The sequence below is a fragment of the Leopardus geoffroyi genome, chromosome B3 (genome assembly GCF_018350155.1).
Source record: "Leopardus geoffroyi isolate Oge1 chromosome B3, O.geoffroyi_Oge1_pat1.0, whole genome shotgun sequence".
NCBI classification, from domain to species: domain Eukaryota; kingdom Metazoa; phylum Chordata; class Mammalia; order Carnivora; family Felidae; genus Leopardus; species Leopardus geoffroyi.
Genome location: NC_059337.1, coordinates 96,706,853 through 96,723,298, shown reverse-complemented (window position 1 = coordinate 96,723,298; position 16,446 = coordinate 96,706,853). Strand labels below are relative to the sequence as shown.

At 37.3% G+C, this 16,446-nt stretch overlaps 1 pseudogene; it reads right to left on the bottom strand.

Moving 5' to 3' along the window:
- Positions 1-12,364: 12,364 nt before the first annotated feature.
- Positions 12,365-13,735, bottom strand: LOC123582286 (annotated as a pseudogene).
- Positions 13,736-16,446: the final 2,711 nt, after the last annotated feature.

Genomic DNA, 16,446 nt, shown 5'->3' with positions numbered 1-16,446 from the left:
TTATAAATAGATTCCATTTAAAAAAAATTCCCCCTCTAGACACTGAATTTGTCAGTTCACTCTATTTTTTAAAAAGGAAATAATTTATAAAAAATTAAAATGTTGTATTCTTTGTTTCTGTCCCCAGTATTCTTACACACTCGAGTGTACATGAAAATTCACCTGTGGAGCTTATTAAAAATATGGGTTCCTGCTTCTCCACCTGCTTTTTGTTCAGGAGGTCTGGGGTAGAATCTAAGTGCCAGTATTTGTACCAAGTGCAAATGGATTCAGAACCAGCTTCAGAAAAACACTAGTTTAAGCATGATTTTTCTTTTGTATGTGAGGAGATAACCTGGCATTTGCTATCCAGAAAATATTGCCACACCTAAGATATGCAATTTATATAGCATGAATATTTGGGGACAACAAACCCATGTGTGGGTATGAAATACACACATTAGTTTCCAAATTATTGAAATATAAACTCGTATTAAGAAGAAAATAACACCAGTATCTGGAAACTCTCTGAAATCCTCTAAAATGCAGAGGAAAACAAGGATTATCTGATGTTTATCAATCAAGTTAATATTTGCCTAACAAATGAAATATGATTGGGGATTTAAGAGAACCCAGTGTAACAGACTTTTAGAGATAACTCTCATTTTCATGAAAGTGATTAAGAGAAAAATAATACTGGTGCTAATTAAAGTTAAAGTAATTTGAAAGACACAAAATGGAAAGAATGCATCATAGAAGTTAATTTTAATGATTAAGGATAATTTAGCATGCTTGTACTAATTGTGATGTTTTTTAATCCTGGTTGAACATAGAGAATTTTTTTCCACGTTTCTCACTTGATTTCTGTGTGTCTTGAAATATCTTAATCTTCTTACTTCTTTAAAAGCCAGTGAGCCTTTCTGGCTGAATTTATAAAAATGGAACAGAGTAATTTTGTTAATCTTGCCAGCTACCTCTTTTGTTCAAATGCCAGCAATCTATGAGGCAGCTTGGCTCAAATGACCAATACATTTGGTTCTTGGCTGATTAATTCTCCAGAGCACCCGGCATCTGTCCAGAAAGGGGATTGGAAATCTTCAGAGAGCCGTCTAAGCACTATGATTGGAGGTCAGCTTTACATATTATTGTCTCTGTTTGAAATCATATCAATTTCAGTCTTCAAACTGTAGGCATCTGAAATTTAGTATTGACTTTTATTCTGTTGATATAGGTGATTTGATTTTATGTTGCAAAATACGTATTAGACAAGGTTCTAAATTTTATAATTCAATTTCTTGTGACAAAGTTAATAACCTGATGGGAAGGTAAGGTAGAAGACTCAGCCAAATGCCAGAAAACGGTCTTCACCATGAAACAAAGGGGAAATGATATGAATTTTGCCTCTAAAGGGGATCTGAGGAATATTTCCTCAAGATGCTTACCTCTAAGCTGGCACCAAAAGGTGTCTGGGGGCACCTGGGTGGCTCACTCGGTTAAACATCTGACTCTTGATTTCGGCTCAGGTTATGATCTCAGGGTCATGGAATCAAGCCCTGTGTTGGGCTCTGCACTGACCACAGAGCCTGCTTGGGATTCTCACTCTCCCTCCCTCTTTACCCCACCCTCCATGGGCATGCACTTTCTTTCTCTCTCTGGCTCTTTCCCTATAAATAAAAATAAATAAATAAATAAATAAATAAATAAATAAATAAATAAATAAAATTTTTAAACGGTGCCTGAAGGCACATCATCTGTCACATTCTTAACTTGAAGTGCATCTTGTACTACTGCATCCCAGTACTATAGAATGGTAGTTTCTATAAATGGGAGTTTCCCATTTTTTTATTGTTTTGGCTGCATACTCAACATTTTGATAAGCTATATTTTCATTACCATTGAATTCGAAGTATTTTCTCATGCCCTCATGATTGACTTTTCATTTCAAGCTTAGGTTAGTTAGAAGTGTTCTGATTCATACCATGCATACTTTCAGACCACAGTGCTATGAAGCTTGAAATCAACCACAAGAAAAAGTCTGGAAAACCTCCAAAAGCATGGAGGTTAAAGAACACCCAACTAAAGAATGAATGGGTCAACCAGGCAATTAGAGAAGAAATTAAGAAATATATGGAAACAAATGAAAATGAAAATACAACAATCCAAATGCTTTGGGATGCAGCGAAGGCAGTCCTGAGAGGAAAATACATTGCAATCCAGGCCTATGTCAAGAAACAAGAAAAATCCCAAATACAAAATCTAACAGCACACCTAAAAGAAATAGAAGCAGAACAGCAAAGACAGGCTAAACCCAGCAGAAGAAGAGAAATAATAAAGATCAGAGCTGAAATAAACAATATAGAATCTAAAAAAACTGTAGAGCAGATCAACGAAACCAAGAGTTGGTTTTTTGAAAAAATAAACAAAATTGATAAACTTCTAGCCAGGCTTCTCAAAAAGAAAAGGGAGATGACCCAAATAGATCAAATCATGAATGAAAATGGAATTATTACAACCAATCCCTCAGAGATACAAGCAATTATCAGGGAATACTATGAAAAATTATATGCCAACAAACTGGACAACCTGGAAGAAATGGACAAATTCCTAAACACCCACACGCTTCCAACACTCAATCAGGAGGAAATAGAAAGCTTGAACAGACCTATAACCAGCGAAGAAATTGAATCAGTCATCAAAAATCTCCCAACAAATAAGAGTCCAGGACCAGATGGCTTCCCAGGGGAGTTCCACCAGACGTTTAAAGCAGAGATAATACCTATCCTTCTCAAGCTATTCCAAGAAATAGAAAGGGAAGGAAAACTTCCAGACTCATTCTATGAAGCCAGCATTACTTTGATTCCTAAACCAGACAGAGACCCAGTAAAAAAAGAGAACTACAGGCCAATATCCCTGATGAATATGGATGCAAAAATTCTCAAGATGATACTAGCAAATCGAATTCAACAGCATATGAAAAGAATTATTCACCATGGTCAAGTGGGGTTCATTCCTGGGCTGCAGGGCTGGTTCACTTTTTGCAGATGACATGATATTATACATGGAAAATACATGTATATTATACATGGAAAATCCAATAGACTCCACCAAAAGTCTGCTAGAACTGATACATGAATTCAGCAAAGTGGCAGGATACAAAATCAATGTACAGAAATCAGTTGCATTCTTATACACTAATAATGAAGCAACAGAAAGACAAATAAAGAAACTGATCCCATTCACAATTGCACCAAGAAGCATAAAATACCTAGGGATAAATCTAACCAAAGATGTAAAAGATCTGTATGCTGAAAACTATAGAGATTTATGAAGTAAATTGAAGAAGATATAAAGAAATGGAAAAACATTCCGTGCTCATGGATTGGAAGAATAAATATTGTTAAAATGTCAATACTACCCAAAGCTATCTACACATTCAATGCAATCCCAATCAAAATTGCACCAGCATTCTTCTCGAAGCTAGAACAAGCAATCCTAAAATTTGTATGGAACCACAAAAGGCCCTGATAGCCAAAGTAATTTTGAAGAAGAAGACCAAAGCAGGATGCATCACAATCCCAGACTTTAGCCTCTACTACAAAGCTGTAATCATCAAGACGGCATGGTGTTGGCACAAAAACAGACACATAGACCAATGGAATAAAATAGAAACCCCAGAACTAGACCCACAAAAGTATGGCAAACTAATCTTTGACAAAGCAGGAAATAATATCCAATGGAAAGAAGACAGTCTCTTTAACAAATGGTGCTGTGAGAACTGGACAGCAACATGCAGAAGGATGAAACTAGACCACTTTCTTACAGCATTCACAAAAACAAACTCAAAATGCGTAAAGGACCTGAATGTGAGACAGGAAACCATCAAAACCCTAGAGGAGAAAGCAGGAAAAAAACCTCTCTGTCCTCAGCCGCAGCAATTTCTTACTTGACACATCCCTAAGGGCAAGGGAATTAAAAGCAAAAACGAACTATTGGGACCTCATGAAAGTAAAAAGCTTCTGCACAGCAAAGGAAACAACCAACAAAACTAAAAGGCAACCAACGGATTGGGAAAAGATATTTGCAAATGACACATCGGACAAAGGGCTAGTATCCAAAATCTATAAAGAGTTCACCAAACTCCATACCCGAAAAACAATAATTCAGTGAAGAAATGGGCAGAAAACATAAATAGACACTTCTCTAAAGAAGACATCCAGATGGCCAAAGGCACATGAAAAGATGCTCAATGTTGCTCCTCATCAGGGAAATACAAATCAAAACCACACTGAGATACCACCTCATGCCAGTCAGAATGGCTAAAATGAACAAATCAGGAGACTATAGATGCTGGAGAGGATGTGGAGAAACGGGAACCCTCTTGCACTGTTGGTGGGAATGCAAACTGGTGCAGCTGCTCTGGAAAACAGTGTGGAGTTTCCTCAAAAAATTAAAAATAGACCTACCCTATGACCCACCAATAGCACTGCTAGGAATTTACCCAAGGGATATAGGAGTGCTGATGCATAGGGGCACTTGTACCCAATGTTTATAGTAGCACTCTCAACAATAGCCAAATTATGGAAAGAGCCTAAATGTCTGTCAACTGACGAATGGATAAAGAAATTGTGGTTTATATACACAGTGCAATACTACGTGGCCATGAGAAAGAATGAAATATGGCCCTTTGTAGCAATGTGGATGGAACTGGAGAGTGTTATGTTAAGTGAAATAAGTCATACAGAGAAAGACAGATACCATATGTTTTCACTCTTATGTGGATCCTGAGAAACTTAACAGAAGTCCATGGGGGAGGGGAAGAAAAAAAAAAAAAGAGGCTAGAGAGGGAGAGAGCCAAAGCATAAGAGACTTAAAAACTGAGAACAAACTGAGGATTGATGGGGGGTGGGAGGGAGGGGAGGGTAGGTGATGGGTATTGAGGAGGGCACCTTTTGGGATGAGCACCGGGTGTTGTATGGAAACCAATTTGACAATAAATTTCATATTAAAAAAATAAAAATAAATAAATAAACATTAAACAATTGTTTAAATTACATATATAATATATACATATATGACTATATTAAAAGGTGTATCGTGTATAAAAAAAACGAAGTATTCTGATTCATTACACAAATGTGGATATTTTCTAGTTATTTTTTCCTTATTGAGCCCTGATTTAATACCACAGTATTCACAGAACATACACTGTCCTATTTTCAACCTCTGGAATGTGTTGAGACATGATTAATAGTCCAGGATATTTTAATAAATGTTTTATGTTTTTAATAAATGTTTTTGATAAATGTTTTTGATAAATGTTTTATGTACACTTCTGCAATTTGTTGGATATACTCTCAATCAGGTCAAATTGGTTAATTATGATGTTTAAATGTGGTGTAACTGTCTCCTTTTTCTATAACTTACTAAGAGAAATGTTTAAAAATCTCCCACTTATGTTGTGGATTTACTGATTTCTTATTTTAGGTGTATCACTTTTGGTTTATGTATTTTAAAGCTATATTATTAAGCTTATATAAATTTATTAATGTTATATATTCCTACTAAGTTAACTATCATTATGAAATATCCCTATTTATCTCTGTTACTTTTATCCTTAAGTGTATTTGTGCTATAGTAATATTACATGTTAATATAAATTAAAAATATAATAATCTATAGTATATTAGTATAGCCAAACTAGCTTTGTTTTTGCTTGCATAGCATGTTTACATAGACACATATATGTCTATGTGTGTATATATGTGTATATATATGGGTTGGAGTATAAAATCTTGCTCATTTTTTTCCTATTTACAGTATCTTTTATTTGCCCTTTTATTTACCTTTTCATGATTTTTGTATTGATTAATTGCATATTTTTACTTATTTTAGTGTATCTCTTGTTATCTGATTTGTTATGGCTTTTTGTTGTTGTTGTTTTTAGAAAGAAAACACACACACACACACACACACACACACACAAGTCAGGGAGGGGCAGAGAGTGAGAGAGGGCTAATCTTAATTATGACACTGGGATCATGACATGAGCTAAAACCAAGAGTCAGAGGCTCAATTGACTGAGCCATCCAGGTGCCCCTGACTTGTTATGGCTTTAATTATCATTCTTTTCCTGGTTCCTTCAGAAATTACAAAAGGCATCCATAACTTATTACCATGTACCTTAAATTAGACTAAGTCCAGTATAATGTAAACCATTTTTTTAACTCTATGTCACTCCTCTGGCAGATTTTCCTTTTTGTTACATATTTTACTGTCAGATATATTATCCACACCACAGTGCTTTGTTACCATTGTTGCTTTAAACAGTTGGTAGTCTTTCATATTCACTTTTCCTACATTTGCTTGTTACTTCTTACACAGTACTTCCATTATTCTGCAGAGGATCACTTTCCTTCACCCTACTGAGTTTGTTTCCAAGAACTGAAACAATAACAAGAATTGTTATTTGTGGTCACTTCTGGGAAAGGAACTGCAGATAAACTTCTTACTGTATCTTTCTCAGAAAGAATGGTTTTATAGATAGTTTTTGCTTTTGTCTGATATTTTCAGGTAAAATTATCACCCTTAAAGGCTAAAATATACAGAATTTGAATGTATTTGGTATACTAGCATCGCAAAAAATATTAGTATAATCTCTATTAGTATTATAAACCTTTTCTCCACCTGATTTCACAGGTGACAACCTATTCAAATGTTTAAAAAACGATAGGACAAATGTTTAAAAAACGAGGAATAATTGAGTTGGCCAATAGGAGGACATACCTCTTCTTCATGTATGTTTTTCCTCCCCATTAGAAAAATAAATATATGTTAAGTAACTGTTAACAGGCTCCACAGTTGAACACAGTTGAGTGAGTTCCATATATCATATATTTTTGGGAGTTAGACAGGAAACAGTATAGATCCTCCATCAAACCCTGTATATTTAATAATCTTCTGGAAATTGCTTCAGACCGTGTGATTACAGAACTGTCAACACCATTCCCTTGAGAAGGTGTCATAACTGAACTACAAGATAATTTTCTTTTATTTTTCCTCATCTAGGATGAACCATATGATTCCTAAAGAAACAAGGGTTCTTTGCCAAGGCCCGGTTTACTCGACAACTAGAAAACAAAACTGAATAAATTTCATTATATTTTGATTTTGAATGCCTGCATTTCAGTCTCTCCACCTGGAAGTCTCTCAAGTAACATGACCTCAAGAGACTGAAAGCGAACTCTCTTCTCCATCTTACCACAGTTTCATCGTGTTTTGTGATTTCTATGTGAAGAAAGCATTACTATCCACAATTTCCCAAGCTAGAAACCGTGGAGTCATCTTAGAGAGCCCTGATTCTTACTCCAACAGATCATCAAGTACTGTTTATTCATATGCCCCTTGCATCTATCCCCTTGTTTTTATCATGTTATTGTAATATTGAGCACTGCTTTGAGGGGGGAAATATATCCCACAGTCTTACCTATTGGCTCTGCTACAATTGTAGGAGTTGTAACTTTTGCAACCTGTTCTCTAATTGCAAATCCTTTTATTTATTCCTAATTGATCCCCTTTTCAAATCTCCATAGGGGCTATTTCAGATTTTCCCTAGTTCTTGAATGCTTTCTTTCAATTTACATCTCTATTGTCATGGGAAAAAGGTAGGCCTAAATCACTAGTTTATCTGGAAACAAATGCAAATGTTTTAATTACATGGTGCAAGATCTTATGTGGTAAAAGATCTGAATGCAGAACACTCTTATCCCTCAAGAATTTAAAGATTGAAAATCAGTAGTTTGGAGAAAATACAGCACGCCTGCTAAATGTTATGTTTGCTTAATTAAATTAAGCCATTAGACCTTATTATATTAGAAAACTCAAAAACAGTTTAATGAAGTACTAATGTTTGAGCTTAACAAATTTTAATATAAAACCAAAGGGTCCTTTAAAAAGCAATAATTCCTGTTTCAGTATTAAAGAAAAAAGTCATTAAGAGTATGAAATTACTCTTGCTTCTGCTTTCATGCTGAACTCATCATGAAAATAAGGCTTAGTCAATAGCTTTGAAAAGAAAGGCTTAGAACTTACACAAAGACCACAAAACCACTTTGATTTTATAAGCTACGAAAATGGAGCCATTTCTCAGCCAGTGAGTACAACCGATTAATGATGATGGCCTCTTCAGATTAAAGTATTGACTCTAACATGTCACCAATGGCCCCTACAATTATAGCATTAACACTGACATTGAAGATATTTTTGATACTCTACAGATGACATGTAACAATGGCACTATGTCTCACTGTTTCCTGTTTCTCATTACAATGATTCTGACACTTGGCATAAATTACAGACATTTAACACTAGAGGCCTGAAGCTTAAATTTGGAGTTGTAAGCACTTAAAATCTTTATACCGGTAAGATATTTTGCTTGTAACTGGCTGCAGAATTGAGTTTGAGGATTTTAGAAGAATGGAATATGATCCAGTTAAAACTAGAAATTCCAGGGCACCTGGGTGGCTCAGTCAGTTAGGCGTTCGACTTTAGCTCAGGTCATGATCTCGTGGTCCATGAGTTCGAGCCCCGCTTCAGGCTCTGTGCTGACAGCTCGGAGCCTGGAGCCTGTTTCAGATTCTGTGTCTCCCTCTCTCTGACCCTCCCCCATTCATGCTTTGTCTCTGTCTCAAAAATAAATAAACGTTAAAAAAAAATAAAAAAAAAACCAAAAAACTAGAAATCCCACCCTTGTACTGGTGTGAAATTTGAAATCTATATAAATGAGAAACAAATGCACAAAAAATCCTTTCACATCCACTTCTGAGTGGGAAGAAATGTGCCTACAACTACATTACTATTTTTTTTTTAATTTTTTTTTTCAACGTTTATTTATTTTTGGGACAGAGAGAGACAGAGCATGAGCAGGGGAGGGGCAGAGAAAGAGAGGGAGACAGAATCCGAAGCAGGCTCCAGGCTCTGAGCTGTCAGCCCAGAGCCCGAAGCGGGGCTCGAACTCACGGACCGCGAGATCGTGACCTGGCTGAAGTTGGACGCTTAACCGACTGCGCCACCCAGGCGCCCCAACTACATTACTATTATAATTATAGAGACTTGACAATTATTCAAAGTTACAGTTTAGAAATGCAGTCTGCAAATTTTAGGTAAACTGTAATCTTTAGGGGGGGATTTCAATGTGCTATTTTATGTCCATTGTAAGGCATTTTCCAATTTCAACTCCTCGTTTCCAGAGGTCTATGTAAACAATTGTCAAGACAGTGATATTAAGTGAGATTATACTAGGTGTTCCAGTGAGGGTTAGGGATGGGACAATTTAAAACACATGTGCCTTCATAAACTTCCTCAAAGCTTACTGTTTCTGTGAAGGGGGTTCCAGTTCAAGGTTTATTTTTATAAGAACGCACATGCATCTCTAATGTAGGTTTCCAGGGAAGACACAATTAGCCTTGGACACTTCTTTTTGAGGACTGTGCTACTAAAAGTCCCTGAGGCAACTTTCTTCTCTACCTTTGCTTTCCATCTGAGGTAGGACCCTGTTTCCTGTACTCTCCTCTCTTTCGAATTTACCTACTATACTCTCTCTTGAGGCACTAAAGCTTTTCTCTCAGAGACGATCATGGTCTGGTGCTTCTTTTCCCACATCCATGTCAGTTAGGGCATGACGGTCAGAAAGTTGTTCCCTAAATTTGTCTATCTCCCAACCCCCAGAATGTGTGTATATGTAGTGTTACATGGCAAAAGAAACGTTGCAGACGTGATTAAGGTTAAAAAATTTGAGGGGCGCCTGGGTGGCGCAGTCGGTTGAGCGTCCGACTTCAGCTCAGGTCATAATCTCACGGTCCGTGAGTTCGAGCCCCGTGTCGGCCTCTGTGCTGACAGCTCAGAGCCTGGAGCCTGCTTCCGATTCTGTGTCTCCCTCTCTCTCTGCCCCTCCCCCATTCATGCTCTGTCTCTGTCTCAAAAATAAATAAACATTAAAAAAATTTTTTTTAAAAATTGAGATGGAGAGATTATTCAGGATTATCTGGGTGGGACTAATCTAATCATGCATGTCCTTAATAGTGGAAGATGAAAAAAGAAGAGTGGACCAGAGAGGTGTGATGACAGAAGGAGGGGAGATCTGAAGTGTGAGAGGCATTTGGTTTACCATTGCTGGTTTTGAAGGAGCAGTATGCGGGATTCACCCGAGGAATGTGGCTGGCCTTTAGGAGCTGGAAATGGACCTCTGCCGACAGTCAGTAAGGAAATGGGGCCTCAGAACTACAAATAAAAGGAATTGTGTTCTTCCAATAAACCAAATAGTCAGGGAAATGGATCCTTCCCTAGAGCCTCCAGAAAGAAATGGAGCCCTGTTGACAGTGATTTTAGCCCAGTGAGACCCACGTTGGGCTTCTGACCTACAGACTTTAAGATGATACATTTGTGTTGTTTAAGTCACTACTTAGGTAGTAATTTGTTACAACAGAAAACCAATACACAAGTTTCCCATACTGTTCCATTTATATTTAATAAAAAGAGTAATAACTAGGAGCTCTGGGGAAGATGGCAGACTAGGAGGAATCTGGGCTCCCCTAGGCCCATGGATATCACTAGATAACACCCACATCAATGTAAATAAACCAGAAAACAACATAAAGAGTGGCAGAACAGATTTTACATGGTTAAGTGTAGAGAAGAGACCACCTTGAAGAGTAGGAAAGGCAGAGATGGTCAAGAGACAAACATACCCATGGGTATATCCACAGGAGGGAGGGTCACCGGAGACATGGAGATGGAAGACAAGTGGACCCCCGTACGGGGCTCCCCAGGCATGGGAGGGCCCACACTGGGAAGATGAATCCCCGCAACATTTGTCTTTTAAGGCCAGAGGGGCCTGGCTTCATGAGTTTTTATAATCAGTGGTGCTCAATACCTGGAACTTTAAAAATCAGCAGGCTCAATTCTGGGAGAACCAAAGGGCTATAGGAAACTAAGTCCCCACCTTTAAAGAGCCAACACAACAAATAGCCTAGCTGAGATACAGCATAGAAGCAGCTGCTTGAGAAATACCTAGGATATTCAGGAAGCAGATTTATTTACTAATCTTAGAGTGTGAGAAGAGACTTCTCAAAGAACACAAGAGTTGGTGGGTGAATTTCCCACCTCTGCCTCCCTCCCCTCACCAGCCCCCGCCCCAGCCTAGACACATGGACACTTTTGGGAACCAGCACAGCGCCACCACTCTCCACCTAGCTTGCTAACAGCACCCAGCCCCCTGGTGCTTCTGTGAATCTGTCTGCTCCAACAAGGCCTTATCAGGAGTTTTCTGAGGAGGCTACAGATTCCCTTGCACAGGGGACCTGCAAGTAACTTGCTGGCACTGCACACTCTACCCCTGTGATCTCCTGTGGACATGGCTTCTAATACACCTTTGGCAAATCCAACATGATGCCATAAGCCTGATCGTGTGCAAGCAGCCCTGATTGGGGCCAGCACCACACCAAAGGGATTCCTGCCTTGGGGAGAGGGGAAGATAACCACACACACACACCAGTCTCACCACAGCCCAGCAGTGGGCTGCGGCAGACAACTGGTCTGACTTCAGGCCTTACCCACCAATGAAAGCTTCTCAGGGGATGACAAGAGGAGAGTGCCTCCAGTTCAGTGCTTCTGCAGCCCTGTCAAATGCCTGATCTGATTCAACTCAAGCTCAGGGTGGCCCCAGACTCACCCACGAGCAACAGAGAAATCAAACCCCGCCTGCAACAGGCAAAGGGAACCATTGGAGACAATTGGACCGAAGGCAAACATGCCTCAACCACAATAGTAGGACATATGCAACACGCTCAGAAGAGACCCCCTAAGGCCCCAGGTTCTGGTGAACTGAGGGCGCTGTACTACAGGGCATCATAGGACCTCTTCATAAGGCCATTACTTTACTAAAATGTGTATTACATTCATTTATAGTTGGATATTAAGCCAACCTTTGATTAATGGGTTGACTCCTGCTGGATCATGGTTTATAATTCTTTTATATTAGATTTTAGTTTTTTGCTAGATTTAGTTTTATAGTACTCTGAGGATTTTTTCACATATGTACTCATAAGAAACATTAATTTTTAGGTTTTTTTTGGGGGGGATGATGTTTTGACATCAGAGTAATATTGAACTCATAGATTGAGTTGAAAAATGGACCCTGTTCATCTGTTTTTTTTTCTTTCTTAAAGCCTTTAAGACATAATGGAAAAATCTTACAGGTACACATGGAAAAGTAAGATGTGATCACAGTTAAAAGTGAAGACAATCTAACTAGAGAGCTTTGATGCCTGTCAACTAATGCAGAAGCTAAATTTCTGAATGTGATAAGTTGCAGGGCTGAAAGGAATGGTAATTAGTATTTCTCTCCTTCTTCTTCACTCTCTCCTTAAACAAAATCCACACCAACCTCCTCATAATCCTTCTCAAGATTATGGAATCTCATAAAGGATTTCTTAGGCCATGGCCTCCCAGTCCTCAGAAAACTCTCCTTCCTCCGCATCCTCACCCACATACCAGTGAATAAAAGCATGCTGAACATACATCAAGTCAAACTTGTGGTCCAGGCAAGCCTAGGCTGCAGGTATGGCGATGGTGTTGCTCAGCATGCACACAGTTTGCTATACTGTGGCTAGGTCTCCACCAGGTACCAGTGGGAGGCTGGTAATTAATGCCAACTTTGAAGCCAATGGGGCACCAGTCCACAAACTGGACGTTGTGCTTGGTCTTCATGGTGGCAATGGCAACATCGACATCTTTGAGAACCACATCGTCATGGTACAACAGGCAGAAAGCCACATATTTACCATGATGGGGGTCACATTTCACCATCTGGTTGGTTGGTTAAAACCATGCATTAGTGATCTCTGCTGCAGAAAGATGTTCATGGTAGGTTTTCACAGCAGAGATGACAAGAGCACATGTGGCCAGGGGGAAGTGGATGCAGGGGTAGGATACCAGGTTGATGTGGAATTCTGTCAGACCAATATTCAGGGCTCCATCAAATCTGAGGGAAGCAATGATGGAAGACACAACCTGGCTAGTAAGGCAGCTAAGATTAGTGTAGGTTGGGGATTCAATATTGAAACTTTTATGACAGATGTCATAGATGGCTTCATTGTCTATGATGAAGGCACAGAGTGCTCCAGGGTGATGTGGGTAGTGAGGATGGAGCTTGGGGTTCACCAAAAACTGGAAATCTGGGGGACTGGGTAAATGGAGAACTCAAGCTTAGACTTCTTGCCATAATCAACAGAGAGACGTTCCATCATTAGGGAAGTGAACTCAGAACCAGTTTCTTCTCCAAAGCTGTGGCAAATTGAGTCACCCTGAAGACCTGTGCACTGGTCAGCCAGTTTTCAAATTCGGTCCAAGACCAAGTAGAGGATCTCCTTGCCAATGGTATAGTGCCCTGGGCCACAGTTATTGGCAGCATCTTCCTTGCCTGTGTTGAGCTTCTCAGGGTGGAAGAGCTAGCGGTAGGTACCAATGACTATGGGTTCCAAATTTAAAAACATTGCCCTGGGCACATGCTTGCCAGAACCTGTTTCACTGAAGAAGGTGTTGAAGGAGTCATCTCCTCCCCTAGTGATCTTGTCACTTGGCATCTGGCTATCAGGCTGGATGTTGTATTCCAGGCAGTAGAGTTCCCAGCAGGCATTGCCAATCTGGACACCAGCCTGGCCAATGGAGATGGAGATGTGCTCACACATTATGGCAATGGGTTAGCAGGTGCAGGTTACAGGAACATACAGACATTGGGTCCTGATGACTGTCCCTGACAAGCTAAGAGTTGAGGTAAGTAATGCACTCCCTCTTCATCTATTTTTTGGTTTTGGAGAAACTTGTTAAGGTTACAGTTTGGTTTTTAAATGTTTGGTAGCATTCACTAGTAAAGTCATCTGGGCTTGTTCTTTTCTTTGTGGGAAGTCTTTAAAAATATCAATAAAGGTATTTAACTGTTATAAGTCTATTTAGAATCTCTATTTCTTCTTGAATAATTTTTAATAGTTTGTGACTTTTCAAAAATTTGTCCATTTCATCTAGGATTTCCAATATGTTAGGATAGAAGTATTCATATCAGTCCTCTATATTCCTTTTTATTTTTACATAGTCAACATTTTTTTCATTCTTTTCTCTCTCTCTTTTCTCCTTATCATTCTCTTCTCCTTCTGGCATATGTACAATGTTGTGCTTGATGGTATCCCACATTTTTCTGAAGCATTGCTTACTTTTTCATTATTTTTATTTTTCTGTTTAGATTGCATAATATCTTGATATATTTTCAAATTTATTCTTTTTCTTTCTGCTATATCAAATATATAGTTGTTAGCTTTAGTCATTTTTTAAAACCATTTGGATATAAAATTTTAATTTCATAATTTTTATTTAATAATTAATAATTTTGATCTGTTTATTGATGTTCTCTATTTGACAGAACATTTTCATCATATTTCCTTTTATTTTCTTTTGGTATGGTTGCCTTTAATTACTTAAAATAACTTCTTAGAAGTCTTTCTTGCTAAGCCCATCACCTGGGCCCCCTTAAAAGAAGTTTCTACTGCCTTTTATTTTCTGTCAATGGGTCACACTTTTCTATTTCTTTCTATGTTACCTAAACTTTGTTGGAAACTTGACATTTCATGTAATATATTATAGCAACTCTGTATACTGATCCTTAATTCCACCCCAAGGATGCATAGAATTGGTACAACTGCCTTATAATCAGCTAGGCAATGAATAGTAGTTTTGAAGATGTATCTAAACCTTGGTTCTACAGTTCTATTATATACTTTAGAGAAGCCTAAAACCACCTGTACAAAGAATTATTCACCGAATGTTCATTATATCAATATTTGCTGGAGAGAGAATAGGGAAAGAAAGAAGCAACTTAAATGTCTACCAGCTAGAGGATGGGTGAATAAAAATGTGTTTATGGGTAAATGGAATAAATAGATAAGTGGATAAATGGAAAAAGTGTTCTTTTACTTCTGTGTTCTAGCCACAAAATATAGTATCATTTTAAAATGTTAGTATTGGTTGTGGTGGGCACACAATATTTTTATTCTTTTACCATGATTCTCCATTGCATATAAATATGATGTGAATAAGCAGTGAATAAGTAAAAGGAGAAAAATATATTATTTAAAGCATACCTGTACTCTAAAATAATAAAATAAGTACTTTAGGCTGAAGGAAAATGATTCTAATTAGAAAATATACCTACTCAAGTGAATGTAGAGTTACAAATAAGGTAAATGCATACTAAAATATAAACACAAAGGAAGACTCAACAATACAAAATTAAAAAAATATCCTGACTTTAAATATAAAGACATAGATAAGTAGAAAGTAAAAGAATGTGGAAAAGTTGGAGCATGAATACACTAATTATTACAAAACTGAAGTGGCTCTATGAATACCAGACAAAGTATGCTTCAGTTAAAGGAATATTAGCAGACAAGGAAAGGTATTTGTTTTGATAAAAAGATCAAATAAACAAGAAGACAAGCAGATCTAATGTCTGTTCATCTAACAATAGAATTTCAAAGTACATTAAAAGACAATAAATAGATGGAAAACATAAACTGTCCAATTCACAATATAGTTGGATATTTCAACCTTTCTCTCTTCATACGTGACAGAATACACAGAAAATTGGTAAGAATATAAAAATTAAAATTATTATGAAATATTTGTAACTAATATTAATAGACATTACATTTAATAATTTCAGGCTACATATTATTTTAAAGTGAAAATGGAATATTCACAAAGTAGACAATATTTTGGGCCATAAATCAAGTCTTAGTGAACCTATAAGGATTGGATTCATTAAAAATGTATTCTTTGAAGAGATAAAACTTAATTATGAATCAATAACCAAAATACATTTGTAATATTCTCAGATATTTGTAAATTAAGTAACATACTCTGAATAACCGATGGGTCAAAGAAGAAATCAGAAAAGATGTCAGAAAAATTCTTCAAATTGAATAGGGTTAACTATGAAGTATAACATAATGAAATTTGAGGAATACGACTCAAGCAATGCTTAGATAAAAATTTATATTTTAACATTTTATTATAAAAGGAGAATGGTTAAAGTCAATGATCTAAGCTACCAAATTAAGAAACTAGATAAAAGAGCAAATTAAAGCCAAATTAGAAGGTAGATAATTATGAACAGAGAATGAACATCAATATGATAAGAAATGATAGATAACATTATTGAAAAACACTTGCATCCTTGAAAAGTAGAAGTGAAGCCATGAACCTCTAGCTAGACTGATAATAAGAAAAAGAGAAAACAGTAGTCAATAATATCAGGAATGTATGAGGCAATATTACAGATCTTAGAGAAAAAGAAGGGTAAGAATAATGGAGGATACAAATAAGGATAATAACACACTTAATGCTAATAATTTTAATGAGTTA